This window comes from Dreissena polymorpha, chromosome 2 (assembly GCF_020536995.1).
Source record: "Dreissena polymorpha isolate Duluth1 chromosome 2, UMN_Dpol_1.0, whole genome shotgun sequence".
Classification (NCBI taxonomy): domain Eukaryota; kingdom Metazoa; phylum Mollusca; class Bivalvia; order Myida; family Dreissenidae; genus Dreissena; species Dreissena polymorpha.
In genome coordinates this window covers 6954422-6973331 of record NC_068356.1, presented here as the reverse complement: position 1 = coordinate 6973331, position 18910 = coordinate 6954422, and the positions used below count along the sequence as shown (strand labels likewise).

Sequence of the window (18910 nt, the reverse complement as noted above, 5' to 3'; positions counted from 1 at the left end):
TCTGAGTTTATTGATTTGGTTCAAATATTTCAATATGCAAAACTTTGTTTCAAATTACATTGTAGAAATTGTAAATAATTTGGCATTACTGATAATTTTCAAAGGAAATTCCTACCTTTAAGGCACTTAAAAAAACATATATTCGTTTATAAATAATCTTCGATCGTAATCGAAAAAAATAAGAAAACATGTAAACACTTTTCATGAATAATTAAAGTAACCTAATCACCGACATAGCGTTTTAACTACCATACAATCCTGCAAAGTAAAGTTGTAAGATATGTAATATGTTCCTAGTTTAGTTCGTTTACCAGTATTTAATGCAATGCTTAAACTATTTACTTAGAACTGCAATTTTTAATTAAATATAGGTGCTTAATTACCGTAACAATTATTTCAATACACGTCACCACAAACGTTATGCGAACGGTTCAGGTCTCAAACCATTCGATCCTCGTATGTATAGTTCAGCGGTCTTCCAAAAGAACTTAGGGGCCCTACATTGATAGCGTCTATGAGGCTTTTCTGTGTTAGGTATATCGGCTTGACTGAAAGTAGCAAAGAACTAGCACACGATTTTAGTTTCGCTTTAAATTTATGAGTTATAAAACATACACGTACTATATTGGGATTTTTAAATTAATACGCGAGATAAAATTCGCATAAGTCAGGTAAATTTGAAGACCGACGCAAATATAAGTTTCAAGGACTAATAAGTAATGTTTTACGTAACAAGGTAACAGGTATGAAGGAAGACTTCCGGCACAACATTTAAAGAAAGATAGATATCTGGTAACCTAGTTGTTACAAAAAATGTAGCATACATAACTAGTTGGCACTATTATTTATTTGAATATTAAAGTAATTATACTAATAAAGAATATAGAACAGAATTATATTCGTAACAAGTAATATGTCTTGTTCGACTTCACATCTCAATAGTTTTTTATCTTAAGGCAGTTCAATGCAATCAAACACTGAATATTTATTCTTGTTAAAGTACACGAATTAGTACGTACTATAAGCTTTTACGTTTATTGTTTGCTAAATAAATACATGTTCAAACCATTTGATTGAAATAAACGACTAAGAATCGCATGAAAATTAACAAAAAAATAAATCTGTAAATAAACCGTGTTGTAAACTGCCCGTAGGCATTCAGCAATGGATTGGCTGATGGCAGGTTTTGCGATTGGCGTACTTACATAACACCGTTTCCATTAACATTCAGAATAATTGTAATTTACCACTTTGTTCGCCCCATTGTCTCAAATGGATTGATTTTACTTTCTGTACGATGCTTGCACGTTCTTTATTCGATTTTTTTAACCCGGTTAATCGTTTGCCGGTAGAAGATAAATAAATATTATTGATATATTATTAATTCTTTCAATAGTACTAAACTGGCTGTTTAGCACAAGTATATGGATCATATCATGTTAATATTTTAGAAATCGATTAAAGATCCTTTGTACAACTTTTAAATAAATAATAATGCATCCGAAGGCAAATAGTTTCCAAACGGTGCGCCTACACGTCATTGCAATTGTATGTCTGCACTTACTTGTTTCTGCTTTATAATTCAACCTGTTTTCGTCGGATTGTCAATAGCATTCTGAAAATGTTGATGAGCAAAACAAATGGGCGCAAAATAAAACAAAAACGAAGTCTCATCAGGCACTTAGAGGTATGGTCCTTGAATAGTTGCCTTTTGTTTTTGCACAGAAATAGGGAGAAGATGTGCAGTGCACTACAACCAAAACTTGTGCATACTTATTTTTAGAATTATTTCTCTTTGCTAATGATTGCACTTATATTTTATCTAGATAATATCTAGAAAAAGAGGTATCAACTTTTAGCGTATTCGGCGAGTACATTTCATAAGGGGATGGACATTGACCAAGAACCATTTCTCTTGCTCCCCTACTTTTAAAGTTATTTCCCTTCGTTAATGTGTGTATTTTTTGAGGAGCCTATCTTCAAAAGTAAAAGTGGTATCGACATGAAACTTAGTTGGTATGTAGATTTTATTTAGAGAATAGGCAATATACAATATTAAGTCTTTCTCTTCTTTGAAGAGTAACTGACCTGTGCTTATGTTGGTACTTAAATTGTATCCATAACATACATCGTAAAGCTAAAAAAGGTACCAACCAAACCTAATAAATAGGTAAATATCATGTAGGTAATATGCAGTGCATGAGTTCATAGACAACTAAAATAAAATGTTAGGATTATTTCCCTGTGTTAATATAATTATGTACTTAAATTTTGCCGGTAGCATATCTTGGCAACTAAAAGCGGTATCAAATTTGAGCACTTAAGGTAGACAGATCTCATTTTGGGGACATACACGCACAATTTTATGTTCCGGAGCCTTTATTGAAAACAAGAGGTATTAACTTGAAACTGTAGGTAGGTCAAGATCAATGGCTCTTGTCCCTTGATTTTTAGTGCTATATTCCTATGTTAATTTGTGTGATTAAATATTATTTTCATAGTAAATTTATATACATGTAATAGCTATCCACCCACCACTTCTTTATGTGTAAAGTTGGATTAACGTCTGATCTTGCGATAGTTTATGTACTGTGTGATATTATTATGGTCAGAATTGGGGTAAATAATGTTATTTTCACCTTCGTTATTGTTGATAACACACTTGTTTTCTTTAAGAACTGTATAAAATCATTTTCATATGAATTTAATTTCGTGTTTAAAACATCGTCTTTCATCTTTAAGACGCTACACAAAATGACTGATTTGTACATATTAAAATACTGGTCCTTGGGTTATAAAACAGTTATTCTTAGTGCTTTGTTATCATAAAAAAATGTACAAACAGAGCGTTTTAAAAGGTAATTAATGTCTAACAATATTCAACTAGATATACAGAATGCATAGCTTAAATTAAGGATGGTAAAAAAATATTCTTTAAAAAATTAACCTGGATGGCCAAGAAATGAGTTATAGTGGCATCAAATTAAAAAAAAAAGAAGTTAAGAAATGAATCTAAAAATAAGTCAGAAAACAACTAACATGCAAACGACCGTTTATTTTGCAAATAAATTGGAAGTTATGTAGTAGATAGATTTTACTCAACCAAAAACTCCATGTATCCCCATGGTAATCAGCCTCAGAGAGCCACTTCCAATGCTCGGGGACCATAACCCGTGGTAAGAAACTTCATGATTTTCAATATAACCATGCTCAATTATCCGTAAATAATTGCTATTCTTTTCGTCACAGTTCAATAAACATGCGTGTTTACTAATGCACCGGATTTTTTGTGCGTTTTTGCGGGTATAGCGTCATTCGAGGTCCGCTTACAGGGGACAACGCACGTTGTGGTTCAATATATTTGTTCAAAGTTTGATATTGTGTTGGAAAAATGTCGGAAAATCAAGAAGTTTTGTCGGGGAATTTCAGCAAAACATCGACTGTGGAGCAGTCGTTGCTCACCAGGGAAGTACAATTTTCTGAAGTAATCATGAAGTGAGGTATAGGAACAACTTACCTGCGCACCGGTCCCAAAGTAGGTCAAGACAAAACGGTCTTGGTCGTTTCGGTCAAAACACTACTCCCCCCCCACTACTTTATTTAAAAAAAGAAATAATGTTGTATGTTGCAGAATGGAGCTTCAGAACTTAATTGATATGACAGAGGCAGAGGCTGAAGCCCTCCTTAATTCTGATAGTGAGGCCCAGGGAATTGAGCAGGGAGCCAAAGACCCTGAAACTTGTCAGAAACCAGAGGTCCTAATTAATCCCGGTCCAGTAGCGCTGTCTAAAATGGGGCATCCTACCTCAAAACGCCCTAGACATCGAACGCGTTATAGGAAAAGACAACGGTTATTGCCTGCATCCCATCCTCGTCGCCAATTAAGTAATCATGAAGTGAGGTATAGGAACAACTTACAAGCGCACCGGTCCCAAAGTACGTCAAGACAAAACGGTCTTGGTCGTTTCGGTCAAAACACTACAGTTCATTTAAGTTTAGAAAATAAATTAACAGTATAAAAAAGTTTAGGGATGTTATAATGTGTTTTTGTTTTTCATGTTTGGCTATCACGAGATGTACATACTTTAAGTTTCTTCTTTTTTATTCGATAAAAGCGGACAGCCTTCTTCATTTGGTGTTTGTTGTAATATTTGTTGTCACTTGTTTGCTAGTAAGCAAAGAATTAATTTATTTTCGGACGAACGAAGTGAGGGAGAAAATAATTACTATTCTTTTCGTCACAGTTCAATAAACATGCGTGTTTACTAAGGCACGGGATTTTCGTGAGTTTTGGCGGGTATAGCGTCATTCGAGGTCCGTTTTCAGGAGACAACGCAAATTGTGGTTGAATATATTTGTAACAGTTATTATTATACTAATTTTTAGTTTATGAATATTAGTATTATTTCAGCGGAGAGGCTGCGTCAATACGTTTTTAAAAAAGGTTTCTCCAACAACAGCAGCGACTTCCGGTCGTCTTCGGAAGGTGCTTCGCCTGCCGCCTAACAGGACACTTGGTTAGAGACTGCCCAGACGTCTAACGAGGCTTCGTTCCACAATAGCCCTCTTCTAGCAGGTCCAGTTACCCAAGAACTGCAGCACAGACCGCAACTTCAAACGTCAGAGAAAGCACTAAGTTATAGAGATGAGTATAATGATTTTGTATGTTTGCCCTGTCACGAATATTCAAGTCATTCTTCTTCTGGAAAACCAGTAAAATACGGTATTTTATATGTTGGGATTAACACTAAGCTTGTATTGTTGTTTCAAAGAATAAGATTTATGTGAATCAATGTTTAGATGTGATGTGTATTCAGAAAAGATCCACGGTGATTTGTATTCAGATGTTCAAATATGATACGCTGTTGTCTCAAAGTGTGAGATTTATGTGTATCATTGTTTAGATGTGAAGCGTATTCAGAAAAGATCCACGGTGATCAGTAATTTAATGTTCAGATATGATACGCTGTTTTCTCAAAGAGTGAGATTTATGTGTATCATTGTTTAGATGTGAAGCGTATTCAGAAAAGATCCACGGTTATCTGTATTCTGATGTTCAGAAATGATATGCTGTTGCCTCAGGGTGTGAGATTTATGTGTATCAATATATAGATGTGATGTTTTTACAGTAAAGATCCACGGTGATTTGTATCCAGATGTTCAGATCTGCTACGTTGTTGTCTCAGAGCGTGAGATTTATGTGTATTTATGTATAGATGTGATGTGTATTTATTAAGGATTTCCATTGATTTGTTTAAAGATGTGCAAATATGTTTTAATGAGCATGCCTTGATGTGAACCCATTTATACATTAACATGTATCGGAGTAAATATATGGTTGTTTACAACAAAACAAAAAACTCATAATAATAAAATGAATTTGAGGATATTACGATATGTTTTGTTTAAGCAGGCAATACTATGATATGTTATCGCTTCATATTTATCTATTATGAAACGAAGATTTGATGAAAGGCGTTATATAAATTAACATAAATTATTATACTCATTTTTAGTTTAAGAATATTTGTATTATTTCAGCAAAGAGGCTGCGTCAAGACGTTATCAATTATTTTTTCTCCAACAACAGCGACTCCCGGTCGTCCTCGGACCGTGCTTCGCTTGCCGCCTCACAGGACACGTGGTTAGAGACTGCCTATACGTCCAACGAGGCTTCATACGACAACAGCCCACTTCTAGATCGTCCAGTAACACAAGATCTGCAGCACAGACCGCCACTTCAGACGTCAGAGAAAGCACTTAGTTATAGAGATGAGTATTATGATTTTGTATGTTTGCCCTGTCACGAAAATTCAAGTCATTTTTCTTCTGAAAAACCAGTAAAAGACGTTATATGATGTGCTGTGATTTACATTAAGCTTGCAGTGTTGTCTCAAAGAATAAAATGTATGTGTATCAATGTTTAGATGTGAAGTGTATTTAGAAAAGATCAACGGTGATCTGTATTCAGATGTTCAAATATGATGCGCTGTTGTCTCAGGGTATGAGATTTATGTGTATCATTAACCGATGTGAAGCGTATTCAGACAAGATCCACGGTGATCAGTAATTTAAAGTTCAGATATGATACGCTGTTGTCTCAAGGTGTGAGATTTATGTGTATCATTATAAAGATGTGAAGTGTATTCAGAAAAGATCCACGGTGACCTGTATTCAGATGTTCAAATATGATAAGCTGTTGTCTCAGGGTGTGAGATTTATGTGTATCAATATGTAGATGTGATGTGTTTTCAGAAAAGATCCACGGTGATCTGTATTCAGATGTTCAAATATGATACGTTGTTGTCACAAAGTGTGAGATTTATGTTTATTATTGTATAGATGTGAAGCGTATTCAGAAAAGATCCACGGTGATCAGTAATTTAATGTTCAGATATGATACGCTGTTGTCTCAAAGTGTGAGATTTTAATGTCATAATTAAATACTGACCTGCTATCTATTAGCTTACTCCTTTCCAAGCGGAATTAACTCCTCAGGAAAATTAACTGGGAACCGGCCTCCATACTGCAATATAGACTAGGTTAAACATAGTGCAATGCAACCCAGGCAAAAACCAGTAACCAGCCCCCAATATTCTTTCCGGATTCACCAGGTGTATACGTTTCTTTTACGGCTCTGAATTGAAAATTGTTTTTCGATTTATTTCACTTGGTTGAATGTGGTTTTGAATAGACAAATTGTGTTATTTAACTTTTTACTTCTCATTCGGATTATTTAATCTGGATTTAATGGACTTTTGTTTCATTCGTAAAGGTAAGCCATGCTTACTTTTTAATGAAGAATGGTTTATTTCTACCATGCTGGGTGTTTTCAGGCGCGAAGGAGCACGTACAAAACGTTTAATTCTAATGCGTTACGAGATCGTGCAAAGCGTGTTCTTCTAATACATTGACAGAGTGTTTATTATTTGCCATTGTGTGCAATAATGATCTAAACGTCCCATATGAAAATCTAATTGATGGTCATTTTATTTTTCATCTGTTTTGAATTAAACTTTTGTTTAATGTATGATCTACGGCAGTGTATTATACGTACATTTGACTTTCTCTTTTACAATAATAACTACGAGAATGTTAATTATTTTCATTATGGGCAAATAATGATTTTATGTGCCGTATGATAATCTGGTCTGTGACCAGTTTATTGTTAAATATGTTTTGCACTTATTTTTCATATAATCGACTACATGATGGTCGCAGATACAGGAGTTGAGAAGAACGGACATTGGCCAAGACATTGACCGAAACGGGCTTTATGCTGACAATCGGTCGCTGTCAGACCATATGGCTCCCGCCATACTTCGGTCTTTGGCCATCCGGGCAAGACGTTGACCGGAACTGGCTTATGCTGTCTGTCGGTCGACGTCAGACCATATGGCGACCCCCATACGCCGGTCTTTGCATTGGTCACGGACATCGACTGATGTCTGACCATATGGCAGCCGCTATACTTCGGTCATCATCCGGTGGCAACACTGGTCATGATATGACCGTTACGTCACCGAGGACGTTGATCACGAAGCTTGGCTCTGCATCGATCGACGTCTGACCGGTCATCGGTCATTGGCCACCGGTCATTGACCGGTCCGGGCACCGGTCACCGGTCATTGACCGGTCCGGTCACCGGTCATACCGGTCACCGGTTCGGTCACCGGTCTCCTGGGACCTGTCCGGTCACCGGTCATTGACAGGTCCGGTCAGCGGTCATTGACCGGTCTGGTCAGCGGTCATTGACCGGTCCGGTCACCGGTCATTGACCGGCCCGGTCACCGTTCATGGCACCGGTCACCGGTCAGAAGAAGAAGTCGTTCATCATCATCGGACTATTCTTCTCCTTCGTCGAAAGACTTATCATCATCAACGAGCTGCCTACATAGATACAATATGATAGACATCGGACACGCCTCTCCTTCATTGAGCACAACAGGATAGACATCGAACACGCCTCTCTTTCATTGAGCAGTTCTCGGCGTCGATACGCTCGTAAGCGATTACGTCAACGCTCACGGAGACACTATTTGAGGAGTCCTTATTTCAAGCGTAGCCGAACAACATTTCGGCATCGCAGGTATATGGGACGTCGCCCCTCCTCACGTAGGCGATAACGTACCTACTGGTCATATCGACGGTCCCCATTTTATTCCTTTACGGAATATCATGTCTTCATTCCATGTGTGTTGGTTCCTTTATGGCATCCACACATATTAAATTCACATAACCTTTTTTGTATACGAATACTAGTTCGTTTTACTTTCAGGCTTCGGGATTAGGTGTTCATCTCTCCACTACGACTTCATTGGACACTTTGTGCCTATCAATACTGATAATCTTCCGTTGTTTTCCGGTTTACATTATTAGTTAGATGACTTCGTGGATGGTCATTCTTCTTTACCAGATATTTCCATTCTGACGCAGTCATATTATGACCGGTCCGGTCCGATCACCGGACATCGGTAACCAGTCACCGGTCATATCACCGGTCACTGGTCACCGGTCAGAATAAGTAGTCGTTCATCATCATCATTTTTACTCCTCTTCTTCGTTATCATCATCGGACTATTCATCATCCTCTTCTTCGTCATCGAATGACTCTTCGTCGTCTGCTTTAATGATGTCTCATTGCCATCGGATTGGACTTTTTGCACGTTCTTCTTTTTCTTTGTCGAGCAGATCTCGGCATTGATGTCAGACCATATGGATTCCACCATATTTCGGTCTTTAACTGGTAACGTCACCGGTCATATTATGGACTGGTTCGTTCACCTGACTATAGTCACCGGTCATTGACCGGTCCGGTTCGGTCACCAGTTACTAATCACCGGTATTACCCTGTGTGTTCATGGGTCATATTTTGTAGCCCATGTGTATCTTCTACATAACCTAGTTGTATACCCCTGGCTATGATTCTATTGAATCCAATATTTTATGGATTCAACAATCTCCATGACATTTTGTGCTTTTCAATACTGATGTTCTGCTGGCCACCGTTGGTTTCCAAGTCATCTCCGCTGACTTGGTCTATGGTTGATTGTCCTTCCCAGCTCATCCATTGTTGTGCTGGATATGAACTACTAATACTAGAAGATTATGAAATACATCTATCTGTTATTTCTACTTGTATCTCAGCCGGCTACATGCAGACTATGTGTCTTGCAGATGGTTCGGCTGAAGCGGGCTCGGAACCTAACATTGAGGTCGAACATTACTATTTGATCTCTATTAATCAGATCTATAATTTATGTTCGAGACCCTAAGGATGAATTTTTAAACCGCCTTTACCTGTCGGCTACAGACTTCGCAGTCACTGTTACGGAACAGTTGGGACACAACGTGACTAGCAGGATTACCAAGACGACATTTCGTGTCGACTTCTGCTTTTCTATTGCTCCTACGACATTGCATGTTTTCAAGTTACTGGAATCAACAATATTTCTGCTCCATCGTCATTGAAAGTCCCTTAGGACATGACTTAGCCTAAACCGCTTGATGGCGGTAAAAGCTACTAGTCCCCTGTACCTGACCCGACTAACAATTTGGATTTGTTTCCAAACTGCCGGGTCAGTTTTCTGACATTATGATATTTTCGCTTTCTATGCCAGTTGTTTCTACTACTATCCCCGTTATTTACTGAGAGAGAGTTGAAACATAGGATTGCCTACCAGCTTGACCGCATGGCGGACACAGTCTTGTAGATGACTTGGGAGCTATTGAACTCAGATCTTAGATGCTAAGGATCTGGAGGGACCTCATCCTCTCTTTTCATCTTCAAGATTCCCTTGTTGGAGACAAGTTTATTAGAAAGAACAACTTTTCCCTCTTAAAATTCTTTTTCTGTTACACTTCTGGTCCTAACAGTCCGTCTTCCTATAACTGGTCGTATTTCTATCGGAATTCGTCTAGTTATGATTCTTGAAATAAAGGGCTTAACCAGATTTGAAGACTTCCAACCCTTCTACCGACAAGGGTGGACCACCTTAAGGTTACTCCAAGGGTTTTCATCTTTTCTGCCACAACACCTCCGATGCCGGAGGTACCACTTTCAGTCATATTTCCGTATTTCGCAAATCGATGATTTCACGACCTTTATTCTCCAGTATTTTATAGGCGCCTTTTATTGGTTAAAGAAAGAGGCTACTGTAGATAGGCCATAGACTTAAAAGTGTTCAACACTTTCTTATTCTACCAACTTTCAAGTCTGTTGGGAGTGGGAAAATTCGGCTTGCCGTGATTTCATCCCCCCTCATCCTTGACTAATGGTTCCGGCCACCGGTCGGTATTTACCGGTCCGGTCATCTGTCTTTCTGCTGAGACGTCTTTTATTATGTCCGTTTCAGCTTTATTTTTAAGTTTATTGGAAATGATCTCATGATTATTCAATGACACAGATTTCCATCTTTTTTGTCATTACTTCCCACTAATCAGTGGTGTCTAGACTAGAAGATTATCTTGGCAGGAGTATAGTTTCTTCTACAACAACCTTCCTTACATCTTATACAGATGTGAGCAGGGAAGATTGGGGACGATCACCTGGAACCACTTATCCCGATATTCTCAAGTATGTGGTATCCTAATGAATATCACCTGCATATCAACATCTTGAAAAGCGAGCATCTTTTTTAGCTGTTTTTTATTTTCACGACTCCTTTGTGATGGTTTCAACTAACACACATCGGTCGTGGTTTACATCCAGACACAGAGGTGAACATATATTCACTCTTGTATCTGAAAACCAGGAACTTATTCGTTATTTGCAAGAACATTAATTTTTCTCTATCGTCCAACACATAGCAGGACGTCTCAACGCCCTGTTGGACGTTTTGTCTTGCAGTTCTTTCTGTCGCATTAGACACTTCATCTGAAAATGGTTAACTTGAATTCTCTTTCGTTTAGTTTTCCGTTCGGTTCAAATGAATTTTATGATAATACGATTTGTTTTGTTTGTTTATGCAGTCAATAGCATGATATGCTCTCGCTTCATATTTATGTATTATGAAACGATGATTTGATGAAAGGCGTTATATATATATAAATATGTATGTTGTTTCAGCATATTTGGGCATAGCAGTGTATGGGACGATATTGGTCAATTGAAAGCACATCATAGCTTGGGACACGCGGCTCAGAAGATATCAGACATAGCCAGAGCAGCAAAATCCAAGAATACAAACAAAAAATATGACCTATATTTTTGAAAAATTCCAAAACTGGTACAGCGAGCATGTTTTTATTTCGTTGCCGGCAAAAGAAGCATGTGTTTGTGTGTTCCTTAGTGAATTAGTGGACACACAATATTCGAGTGCGGTTGTAGACGCGTATTTCTACAGCATACGTTATAAGCATGATTTGTTATCAGAGCAAAATCCTTGTAAGAACAAGCTTGTAAAATTAACATTTGAAGGTTTCAAGCGATTTTAGGCCAACCCATTGACAAAGAGAGAACCATTAACTTTGGATATGTTATTTCACTGTAAGGACGGCCAGGAATTAAGTGTGAAAAATATGAGATTATGTTTGATGTGTATTCTTGGTGTTTTTTTTTCAGATTTGATGAGTTATCGAGTTTTAAAAATGAAACATTTTTCTTTTCATGATTCTCATATTTCATTTTTTTTTTATAAAACATAGGAAATGTGATCAATTAAAATCTGGTTATAGTGTTATTGTGTCAAATAGAGATAACAGGCTATGTCCGGTCTCTTTGTTAAATAGATATATTTCCGCTACGGGTCTCACATTGAATTTAAACTAATTTCTTTTAACAAAAGTCAGAATTTTGAAAAATAAAGGAAATTATGTATTGTGCGACACAGATTCTTCTTTATCATATACCAGGACAAGGGAGATATTTTTAGAAGCAATTCAGAGCATAGAGGAAGATAAGTCTCGGTTCGAATTTCACTGTCTGCGGAGCGGGGAAGCCTCCGCTGCTGCTAATTGTGGAAAAATCACCGATGATCAATTGTTAGCCAAGCACGGTCGTTGGAAATCTGAAGCATCGGTTGATGGATATGTTCATTTCAGAGTAGATAATAAATTGTTTACATGTACATTTTTCATATGCTGTTGGATTGGTGGTGCCCAACACTCGGCAACATGACAGTTGACAAACGGGCACAGGTTTCCAGAGCCTTTTCCCTAGACATTCGAAAAGGGTTTTTATCTCTGGTTTTTCCTGGGCGAGTCATGTTGCATTTTGTACACATCCTAGTTTAAGAAATAATGTGTAATTTGGACTTTCTGTCGAGTTTATGCTTTGTTTGTGTGACAATAATATGTTTTACATAGTTAATATAAAGAAGTGAAACTCCAGCTGCTGGAGCAGTATTGAATTCTCATTATACACAATTAGTTGGTCCTTTATTTAAGGCAAGGCAAGTGACCAATTGCCAAAACAGCACAAAACAGCACTATACAAAACAACATACATAACACATAAATGAATAAAGCTGGGGTCACCGCCTTGGAACGGTCAATGCAAAGCATTGGGGGTTTAAACCGGTTTTAGAGCGCTCAACCTCACACTTGGCCCAGCAATATTCATGATACATTCAAGTGTAAATAAAATTTAACCTCATTGCATTGTAACTCAAATTAAACAATAATAAAAGGGAATTAAAACGCATTCAATTTAATTACCATTTAATTACTCAAGGGTAGAAAAGAGACCAGAGCAACAGAGCTACAACTTTTTGAGGAACGATGAAATGAAACTACGAACAAGTGTCAACTACATTCCTTCTTTATAGAAAAATATTTAGGAATATAGCATCATAAAGTTAATAATCCAGATCATCATCGCGGAAATACAGGAAGAAGCAGCAATAATGGGTGTAAAAGTTCCATATTACATTGCTTGGTTGTTTATGTGACTGCAAAAAAATTAATCAAACAAGAAACGCCTGTCAGAGAGAAAATAAAATGAAAATTGAACGCTATAAACCCAATGACCTATGCATGTAGATTACAACTGTAAAAGTTGGTCGTATGACTTCTTCAGGGGTGTATACAGATATGAGTTAACGATTAAGAATGATTTCTGTTCGTCCCAGGGTTTTGAATTGGCAAGAACTATGATCTGTAAATGCACTTGTCTACTTACATAAATCTTGTTGGTAAAACGGCTACATTAAAAGCGGACCGCCTTCTACATTTGGTGTTTGTTGTAATGTTTGTTGTCACTTGTTTGCTAGTAAGCAAATAATTAATTTATTTTCGGACGAACGAAGTGAGGGAGAAAATAAATTATCCTCTTTTCATGTGCAAATTGTTTGTACACAGAAACAACAACCGCGACAACTAAATAACGACGATCAATATTTAGCACATAAACTTTTCCTTCTCATTAGTTTAAAAAGTATGCACTTGAGCACAGTTTTTATATGAGTAGTGTTTTTGTCAACAGGCGGTATACATTTAACATTGATGATTTCTATTTTTATTATTTTCCTTACGATGCAAAATGTCTTAATAAAATACTAAATACTAAACCGATGACATTAATTTTCAGATGTTTTAGCGAATTCTTATTGTTTCAAATGGCTATTTATTAGTTTGGAAATGCAAACTTTCACAGCCCTTAAAAAACATAAAAAACGTTTCTTTTTGATACAATGTTATTTTCCGGATACGATGCGCTAATTAACCCATAACAATTAAAAACAATTACGTCGATATAAAATATGTTTGAAAATCTGGAAAAGTAAATGAAATTGTCGAAAGTTTAAAGCCAAAAACAATTATTATCGAATGTTTAAATGCTTGGACTTGTGTATTAACCTTTCATATATGTATGTAAAAAAATTGATTGGCGTAAATGCTCGAAAACGCAATATATTCGTATTTGTTTGGGACAAGAATATACAAATTGGATAATGACCTAACTAGTGTATGGATAATTCCAAACTAATATTAGGAAGTCGATGTATAATGACCAAACTGTAAGATGTCTTTATGTAAAGATCTATGTAAAATGAACACTCTTGTAAAATATTTCGAGATTTATTTAATTGCTGACAACAAAAGCATTTTAGCACATTGTTAAACAATTATAAAAATTGATTTTGTTTTCTTTTCAGGTAAAACAGACGATAAATGGAAAACTAAAGAAAAATATTAAAATACATAATTTACAGAAGATTTTTAATATCTATGTCTGTGTATTGAGAAATCATTTAATATGTTCTTTTCAATGTGTAAATATATTTCGGAAAGTAAAAGGCTATACTAGCCGTCGATATGCCCCTTAAATATTTGTGTACCATTCGATGCAATCTTTCACCATAAATTTTGTAAACAACTTTTAAGAGTAATCAGCAATACGTGTTCTGCTGCAGTCTATGGTGAGTTCACGATGGTAGTGAGATTACCACAACTTTTCCGCTCACCGTCGAAATTTTATACTTCTGACACAAGCACCGTATCCTTCTGTCAAAAACATGGCCGCAAACCTTTTTGGCGTGTCCAGACATCAATGAAAAAACGAGAAAAGAAGGTAAGTTGGTAATAAAATGATATTCCACCGAACGAAGAATATATTTTACATCTAATTGCCGTTTACCGCATCAAAATTGAGTCGCTATTAACTTCATAATAGTGAAAACAGTTTGAGCATGTCGTGAAAGAACTGACTTCCATGACGCGAAAAATCGTATTTTGCAGATTTTAAACCCATTAAATGAATTTTTTTTTGTTTAACGCTATTTTATGGTAGAAGAATCAATTTACAACACATTAATTACGGCATGCTTTATTGAATAAAACTGTGATTTTTACATTTACACGTGTTAGTAAGTATGCACCGCTCAACACTGACATTATAGAAATATGAACACCGCCCAACAATATCCGTAAAAGCACCGCATCTTTATGATTTTGTGGCACCGCTTTATTCTGATCGTTTTTCTTTCAGAAGGAAGAGACGTTCAAATTTATGGTTAAATAAATAAATAAGCACTATCCCAGTGCTTGATAGTATTATAAAGCTATTCTAATTAGAAATGAGGTGGTAAGTTTGGGATCATAGTTGTTAACAAATATAAAGCAAAATATTTAAACAATGTCAAATTATGGCTTCCTAATTAGAATCACGATGGTAAACAAGTGTACAAACGGTTTTTAAGCAATATTACAATGTACTTTGAAAATATTTGGTTTTCAAATATTTTTGTTTAATTCTTGACGGAAATAACTATATATGATTCGAACCCTTTACATCTCGTTAAAACTGACAGTGCTGTAATGTCTTATCTATGGAGACATGCACTCACAAGCTTCTATAGACAGTCTCAAAAATATTTTTTTTATAATTGTAACCCCTTTGTTTCTGATATAAGTAGTCGAGATCATCTTTGGTATATATCTTTGGTTTTGGCCACAAATACCAAATTCATATTTCAGTTAATTTAACCAATGCAACATCACTTTGTACACTCTATACATGACTAAATTTATTATTTCCTTCGGTTAGTTTTACACCAACATTTGCTTATACCTTTCCATAATCGTAGCTGGACATCTTCTTTCTAATATTGATACGGATTATGAATCTGAAATCAATAAATAATAATTATCAATAATGATTGTATTTCACCACAACAATAGATAAATTGAAACATGAGACTTAAACATGTGCCCTCCACGCCACGTACTGGAAAGCAAGACAATCGATCCCTGTCAACCTTTTCGGTGCAAGCATGCCATCATTTTCAAGGTCAATTCTGGGACATGCAACTTTGATAAATGGAAGAATATCGTAAATAAATTCAGCTCACGATGGCTCGTTCTAGCACATCATTTAAAACCATGTACAGAAGTTAGCGGTGCCACGAATTTCAGTTACACGGAATATAAATACGGTGCTCATAATCAGTGTTGCGCGGTGCATCGATGTTTATGTAAGTGATGTATGTTTTCACCAAAAAATAGGCCTTTAACAGCTATTGAAACAAACAGGTTCGTATGGCATGTTCCTATATATATATATATATATATATACAATGATTTAAGTATGTCACATCAGGTCTGACACATCGAAAATCATCTGATTACTACATTTTTCTCACAAGTACGAACGGTGTCGAGCGCGACACGACTTTTTGTAAACACTATTTCAAAGTCATGCTAAATATTTAACGACTGGTAAACTTTTAAATAGACGACATATTGGTTCAGAAATTCGGTGGAGTGCTTCGCAAGTGGCAATCACTTTGCATTGTCTTATAATAAAATATTGTGTCACCCGGTTACCTGATATTGCTTCGTCCGCCATGTTTCTTTTCGTCAGAACGATACGGTGCTTGTGACAAAAGTATAAAATTTCGACGGTGAGCGGTATAGTTGTGGTAATCGCCCTATCACTGTGATTTAATTTCGAAGAGTAATTATTATTTCATTAATATTGTAATATGAAGGCGATATTACTGATACAGCATAGAAACAATAGCATTTAAACTTAGTATATGACGAAAGATGCTTTCTAGACATTTCATGATGCAAGAACACAATTTGACAGGTTGCGAAATTATGCAAAATTTACCTGAATAACATCCCAGTCACACTGGATCCACTACCGTTGTTTTTAATACAACTCAGAAAGACAATAAGGATTGAAAACATACTTATTGCCATTACGAATTGCATTTGTAATGTATAAGTCCTCCATGATTTCGACCGAGAATATATTAATAGCAACACCGATGATGCTATTATCACAACTCAATATTTTTGTTATCAGTATCATCAGAAATGACCGAGTTGGTTCATAATTCAATTGTCAGTGGTTCAATCCCAGGTGGGGTTAATTTTATTTTATTTTTTTTATTTCTTTAATTTCATTATTGTTTTATACTGGAGCTTTTTAGTCATGTCGTTTAAATTTATCAATTTAAAGCATTTAATCACAAACTTCAAAACAAGCCGAAATCTGTGAACAAGTACATGTAAGTTATTAATGATTAAGGTCGAGTTTGATACTGTGTGGTATTATGTTTGTGATTAAATATTGTTTTTTATTAATGTCTTTTGGTAAGCTGTTGTGATCCCAGTTAAGATTGTAAACAATTTCTAATGTTTATGCATATTTCGTAATATCTATGTACCGGTACTTGGGTTTTGCCTAATTGATGTATTTTTTATAAAATTGGACGTAGACGGTAGGGATAGTTAAAAAAAAATCTCGGTTAAAAGTGCGGTGACCCCCTTTTTTATTTGTGTTTTATGATGACAACACGTAGATGAACATATTTGAGCAGTTTTGCAGAATTCTATTTGGCATAATTTTTTTAAATTACATTTTGGTGTTAAAAATAGTAAAAAAATGATGTTTTTTGGGGTGATATAAAAATAATTTTTTTTTTTTTTTTAATTTAACTTGTGTTTTCCTTATTTTGGCATTGTGCTGTTTAATTAAATGGTATTTTATGTATCTCAGCTTATATAATATCTATATGTTGTCTATTTCATAGGTTATTAATTGGTTTGAGGCAATTTTCCAGTTTAAATAAAAAAGTACATGTTATAAAATGGTGAATAAAATCAAAATAAGGCCGGTGACCCTATATTTTTATTTCATTTTTCATATAGTATTTATATATAGTACTTGAATATAAATTTTGAACAAAATCTATTTGGTGGAAAAAAATCAGCAAAACTGCAGCAACACCCCTTAAGGCGAAAGTCTATAGAGATTTGTTCACCCTGTCTTTTAAGGTTACATTACACTAAATCATTTTGTATCCCTCCGTGGTCCATTCGAAAGTAGTGCCTATTTCTAAAGAGTTCCTTTTCTCTTCAGTATTAATTTATTTATTCATTTACATTCTAGGTCAAACGCATATACCAAAATCACAATACATACAAGCATAAAAACATAGTTACACCAATGTCATTCTGACAGCTGTATTTATCAAATAATATATAAATATTTAAATAAATTCAAATCTATATATATTATAACAGTTATAAAAATTAGTTATCAATTTAAATGTTATATTTGACCTATGGATAACCCATTAAGCTAAAAGCTTATTTCCAATGGGGTCTATTAAAAGTACGAGAAAAAAAGATCAAGTTGTTATATGATCTAACTTACACACATATACTTTGGTATTGAGAGAAAACATGTGAATAACCTAGAGTTTTGTCTCAATCCGACAACTAAACCAATGTTATAACAAACAATAAAAAATATTACCAAACATGAGGCTTAACTTAATACATATAATTGCGAATATGGATACATTTCAATTCAAATAGTATATGTCGCATATTCCAATTGTTTGTATATTACAGTCATATTCTTATATTAATAATACATATATATGTCCTTACTTATCTCAGTTTGTTTGTTTTGTAGATGTTTTTTAACCATTCTTTTAAATTTGTCAAAATTTTCCACTTTGTTGATGTCCTCTGGAAGGGAATACCAGTCTGTAGATCCAGAGTATTTGAATGTTTTTTTGAAATAAGCATTTGTCACAGTTGGTATTATGAAATTACTTTTTCCAGATCTTGATGATTTTTCAAAGTTCTTGCTGAGATATGAAGGACATTTTCCATAATAAATTTTATGCATATAATTTAATTTTAGTTGTTTCACTCTGTTTTCCACATTTAACATTTTTAATTGTACAAAATCATCATTGGTAATGGAGGTTCTTGGTTCGTAATCTTTAATAAATCTGATAACTTTATTTTGCATAATTTGTATTTTTTTCGTTTTGGCTTTATTTAAACTATGGAACCAAGATGAACAACAATAATCAAAATGACATTGTAAAAGAACTGAACTTAAAAGTTTTCTAGAATTAAAATCTAAACAAGTTTTGTGTCTGTATAAAAATTTAAGTTTTGCATTTACTTTAGAAACGATGTTATTTACAATATTATCACC

At 35.2% G+C, this 18910-nt stretch overlaps 1 protein-coding gene across 1 annotated transcript in view; it reads left to right on the top strand.

Moving 5' to 3' along the window:
* The window catches only part of LOC127865748 (ankyrin repeat domain-containing protein 40-like), a 176449-nt gene that overhangs the window by 154280 nt on the left and 3259 nt on the right, over nucleotides 1-18910 (top strand). The gene's annotated exons all lie outside the window — the stretch shown is intronic.